Below are 6329 nucleotides of genomic sequence, written 5' to 3'. Positions count from 1 at the left end.
CTAAATGATTGCATTATCCTACATTTGCCATGTTACAAAGTCTGTGGTCATACAATGTTTTCCATTCTCTCCCCTCTTATTATTATTTTTTTCTCAGAGCACAAAAGGATTTGAATAATGCAGCAGTCAGCAGCTATGTGATGGTAGTTTATCTCCCCCATTCCAATCACAACCAGCACCGCCTCCTCTTACTGGGACCAGATTGAGTTATGTGTTCCAGGTTTTTTTGTTTCATTCATTGGTGTTTTGATATGTGGATTGTTGCTCAATTGTACATTTCAGTCTAATGTTCTATTTATGATGTAGAGCTTTTTCGATCAATGGTATTCACCAGAAATCTGTTTTCATAATAAATCCTGATGCGCGGAAGACATATGTCAAAGCAGGTCAGAAAATGGCAGTGTTTTGATAACAGAGAGAACATTATTCAGGGATTGGGTGCTATTGAACTGGCATCCTGCTGTGTTTTCTCATGGTTGTACATGTAAGTGCAGATATTCAGTATTATTTTACCCCATTCCGCTGCTGTTCATTAGTCTAGTCTGCTCTGTCCAATGAGACCAGCTAACTCATAACTTTAACAAGACAACAGTTAGTTTCTCAAGCCTCTGTCTCAGATTTTTTTTTCTGTGAGAAAGTTGAGACAGACGGCAGTAAGGAAAAGGGTTGTTTATGTCATGCCTGATGTCTTCCAGAAGAGACATCGCACGTGGCCTAAACTGTTCTGAAAATGTGTGCAGCTGCCCCATCATCAACACCATATGCAGATAAGATCACTGAATTCCCTGGCTGGTGTTACTCCTATTAAAACACTGCATTAGAGATGCACTACAGCTGTCTGGAACTGGGTCTCATCATGCAGGAAGTAAACATCCCCTTCAAAATGCTGCTATCTGGTATTTTTAGATGAACTCCATCCTTTACTTTTCCATGAGTTGAAGTTGATTTTAATGTTTGGTTTGTATGAAGACAATGAAAGGCTTGGTAGTATACATTTTCTTTGTCATATTGTGATTTAGTGCCTGCAGAAAATGTTCATACTCTTTGACTTATTCCACATTTTGTTGTTACAGCCTGAAATGAAAAAGCATTAAATAGATTTTCGCTCACCCATCTCCACACAATATTCCTTAATGACCTTTGCACACCTGAATTGTACAATGTTCAATATTCCAGTGTATATTTGGTCTTGTATTTTAGGTTATTGTCCTGCTGAAAGGTGAATTTGTCTCCCATTGTTTGTTGGAAAGCAGACTGAACCAGGTTTTCCTCTAGGATTTTGCTTGTGCGTAGCTCTATTATTTTATAGTTTTATTCTGTACAGGTTTCCTTCTTTTCACTCTGTCTTTTAGGTTAGTATTGTGGAGTAACTACAATGTTGTTGATCCATCCTCAGTTTCCTCCTATCTCTGTAACTGTTTTAAAGCCACCATTAGCCTCATGGTGACATCCCTGAGCGGTTACCTCCTCTCCTGCAACTGAGTTAGGAAAGACGCCTGTATTTTTGTAGTGACTGGGTGTGTTAATACACCATCCAAAGTGTAATAACACAATGCTCAAAGGGATATTCAATGTTTTTTTTTACTCATCTACCAATAGGTGCCCTTCTTTGCGAGGCATTGAAAACCTCCCTGGTCTTTGTGGTTGAATCTGTGTCTGAAATTCACTGCTCGACTGAGGGACTGTATGTGTGGGGTACAGAGATGAGGTAGTCATTCAAAAATCATGTTAAACACTATTATTGCACATTGAGTGATTCCATGCAACTTTTATGTGTCTTGTTAAGCAAATGTTTACTCCTGAATTTATTTAGGTTTGGCATAACCAAGGGGTTGAATACTTATGGACTCAAGACATTTCAGCTTTTCATTTTTAATTCATTTGTAAACATTTCCAAAAACACAATTCCACTTTGACATTATGGGCTAGTGTGTTTAGGCCAGTGACACATCTCAATTTAATCCATTTTAAATGTAAGGCTGTAACACAACAAATGTGAAAAAAGTCAAGTGTTGTGAATATTTTCTGAAGGCACTGTATGTTAGTAGATACATTAGAGAAGGCCCTTGCACAGGCAGGGATAAATAGAAAAGCTGGTATGTGTTATGCAAAAATAACACTTAACCATATAAACATTATTTAGATAGAAGCTGATTATGACTTTTAAAAATTATGTCCATGAGTAGTATTTGATATCTTTAATATAGTGCTTTGCCAGAATAGCATTCTGAGTGATATATGTCAAGATATAGGCTACTGTACTGTATGTCCAGGTTACACATTGCATGCAGAAAGAACTGTATCCTACCGAGGTTCCATGTGGAATACAGTATGCCAGGCTCTGCACCCCTGTGGCCTATAAGAATAAGCCACGTTAGTTTCCCTAACAAAAATATTTATCTTACAGTAGCTGTATCCCTGACCACATATGGGGGGAAAAAACATTACATGGCTGTAATAAATTACTATGAAGTTTTCAAGCTTCCTCCAGCAGATGGGACTACAGACGTGTTACCTACAGTATGTAGCTTCCACAGTCTAACACAAGATGGCAGTAGCACCACTTTGTGCCCTTCCTTACCGTACCTGGAACCTGTTGTCTCGCTCCTTTTTACACTGGACAGACCACCAACAAACAGTAAACTTTGGATAAACATAGGAAGGTTTTTATTGGCCAGTTGACGATAATGATATGCACACAGAAAATAACTAGGTTCTGTTTTCATGCAACTGCTCTCATGAGGATACAGTCAGTGTTGTTTGTAGGAGTTGGAATGCAAGCACACCAGCAAGGCCTCGGCTATGATGACACCTCATCATAACTTAAAGTAAGCAACGAATGTTACCATTTCTGAATGGATCTGACTTAACAGCTGTCAGCTGTCATTTGCAGTCCTGAGCTGACATAATTGTGTTTAATTCCAGAACCTGCTGTTCTGAGGTGTGGTGGATGTCCCTCATGATTGGCCCAATGGTCCACAGCCCAGCATCTGCTTAGTCCAGATAACACCAACAATCAGCCCAGATCTACGTCTACAAATCTACCAAGAGGGGAAACAGTGTGAAATCCCTGTCTACATCTGTGGCTAAGCAGACTCCAACAACTGTTGCTTGGAGAACTTTGCATAACAATCATGAGGCTGCAGAAAGAAAAGCAGAGAAAAGAGGGTCTAGATGGGCCGAGGCCCATGGTGCGCGGAGAGGGCCAAGAAGCTGCCAGCGTCCCAGCCGCCCCATGTCTGGGCTGGCACGGCATTAAGCGGGCCGTTTAGAGGCCTGTCAAAAGCTCATCACGGCGAGGAAGCCGTCTCCTTGGGGATGCTGCGGGAGTGCCAGGGCACGGTAGGGGAGAGAAACCAGTCTTGCCCAGCAGCTTGGCCATAATGAGGAGGAAAATTCCCATTCTTGCATCCAGATTCATGTAACAATAACAATCCGCTTTTGTCCAACTTTTCTTTTTTTTTACTCAATACCCATTTCCCCCCTTTAACTTTTGCTCATCAACTATACCAAGTCCATTAATGATGATGGCTTATATTTTTTTGTCTCACCTATTTATATCTAGTGGAGGTATGTTACGTAGTAACCTCCCAACACAAGTCCAGCCGCCTGGCTTTATTAGAGGAGTTCTACTGTATCCTGGTGCATGAGACTGCTAACTCTGACGTTGTGTAACATCATTACTTAATTCATGTGGTGTCTTATAGGGGTACAAAGTGAGCATGTTTCCATTCAAAGTGACAGATAGAACATTGGTTGTCTCTGTATATTTGCTAGTAGCCTGGTAGATGGCATTAGAGAGGTTGTCATGAGGCTCTGATGACTGGATGATGTCAGTTATGGCAGTCAAGATGCAGAATACCAGTTTTAAGTAATAACTTCCTGGCTGGGGCATTTATATGTGACATCAATCTAAAGTTGTCAGCAAAGAGGTGTGATGAGTACAATGTAATTCTGTTTTTCATTATTTTCATTATTTTTTAACTGAAATCATGCCTCTTGATTTGTGAACGCACCAATTGACAAGCACCAGGAGTGTAAATTAGCAGCAAATCAGGGAATGGTGCCAGACATTACACATCGAGAGCACTAACTTCATTTAAAGGGTCATGAAATACAACCTCTGAAATGTCAAATATAATTTTTGCCTACATTCTTTTTAATGTTGCAGGTGTGAAAGTTGGATGTGAGCAGGGAGTTGAAAGGGGTTTTAGATCAAATCTGAAGGACAGTTCTTCTCTCATAAGCTGCAGTCATGGAGTAGGCTACAGATGAGGGGGTGTTGCTGGGGAAGGTGGAGGGGGGTTCTGTACTGTATGCATTTTGGTGAAAATGTCTTGTATTCTATGAAGTCTGCATTGTGTAATAAAGTTCTGATCTGGGCACTGTGTCTTACAACAGTAGTAAAACCTTGCTGTAAAAAAGAGGCAATCCTCCTTAGCTCAGCTCATAACAATTACAGGGCCTCTATAAGGAACTGCAGGCTTGTTTATATGCTGTAATGTTGTGTCCACGCTAAGCTCGCTCTGGGGCCTGGTGGTTTTGATTGCAGCAGGGAGTGTGTTGGAGTGCCGAGTCTGCAGCATGGTTCTGGCTCCATGGGGAGGCTCCTGAAGGGTGTGATCCGTCAGAGGAGACAGGGTGGGAGTGGGAGTCTTTTCCCTGTTTTCTTGTTTATTTGTTTGTTAGTTTGATACAAACTGCATCTGTCAGGGAAAACAGGAAGCCCCGCTCTCTTTTTTCTTTCACTCCAGTCCCGTCTCTCCGTCCCCAAAAGAAAACATCTTTGTTCAATGAGGAGGAAGACACTGTCCAATTCCAAACGTTAATTCTCTTAAGCTGCTCTAGGCTGTCAGCGTTAATATTATTCACAAATTATGCTTAGTCAGCACTTTTCTTATCAAGTTTCTGAACGACTAAGTGTTACATCTCTGTCTGATATCTCCTTTTGTAGTCTCTCACGGTCGTCTTAATGGTCCTGTGTGCCTCATATGACTGCCACAAGTTGACTGCCACAAGTCTCCTACAAGTTGTTGGGGCTGAGGAAAGACATAATGTTCCATGGGTGTAATGTCAGGAAGCCTCCCACTGGTCGTGACAGGAGAGAGCAGTACTGTAGTGTGTGGCCCTGCTCTCACTGCGCTGCACTGGGACTGCTTCATATCCATTTACAGCCTGGGCTGCTGCTATTGTCATTAGGATTGGGTTCTATTATTAGTCAAAATCTCATGAAATCCAATCCCTTTTTAATGGTGAGAGAGTCTGGATTGGCCACCTTAATCATGTTCAGGAACATGGGCCATGTGACTGTGCAGTGTGAGAGTGTGTTACAGGATAGTATAGACTCCCGTATCCATGGCCCATTTAGAGGAATCAGTCTCCTGTTCCTGTATTAGATATTTTATTTTAAATTAACCTTACACACTCATCCTCCTCTAGTGTTACATACAAACATATACTGAACAAAAATATAAACGCAACATGCAACAATTTCAAAGATTTGACTAAGTTACAGTTCATAGAAGGAAATCAGTCAATTGAAATAAATAAATTAGGCTCTAATCTATGTGTTTCACATGACTGGGCAGGGAAGCAGCCATGGGTGGGCCTGGGAGGGCATAGGCCCACAAAAGGGCTTTATTACAGACAGAAATACTCCTCAGTACCCCCCTTCTCAGACGATCCCGCAGGTGAAGAAGCCGGATGTGGAGGTCCTGGGCTGGCGTGGTTACATGTGGTCTGTGGTTGTTAGGCCGGTCGGATGTGATGCCAAATTCTCTAAACAATGTTGTAGGCAGCTTATGGTAGAGAAATGAACATTCAATTCTCTGGCAACATCTCTGTAGGACATTCCTGTAGTCAGTATGCCAATTGCATGCTCCCTCAAAACTTGAGACATCTGTGGCATTGTGTTGTGGGACAAAACTGCACATTTTAGAGTGGCCTTTTATTGTTCCCAGCACAAGGTGCACCTGTGTAATGATCATGCTGTTTAATCAGCTTCTTGATATCCCATACCGTCAGGTGAATGGATTACCTTGGCAAAGGAGAAATGCTCACTAACAGGGATGTAAACAAACTTGTGCACAACATTTGAGAGAAATAAGCTTTTTGTGCATATTGAATATTTCAAGGATCTTTTAATTCAGCTCACGAAACATGGGACCAACACTTTACATGTTGTATTTTTATTTTTATTCAGTATACACTACCGTTCAAAAGTTTGGGATCACTTAGACATTTCCTTGTTTTTGCAAGAAAAGCAACATTAAAATATCAGATTGATCAGAAATACAGTGTAGACATTGTTAATGTTGTAAATTACTATT

Source organism: Oncorhynchus keta, chromosome 14 (genome assembly GCF_023373465.1).
Source record: "Oncorhynchus keta strain PuntledgeMale-10-30-2019 chromosome 14, Oket_V2, whole genome shotgun sequence".
NCBI lineage: Eukaryota > Metazoa > Chordata > Actinopteri > Salmoniformes > Salmonidae > Oncorhynchus > Oncorhynchus keta.
This window is presented reverse-complemented; position numbering follows the sequence as displayed.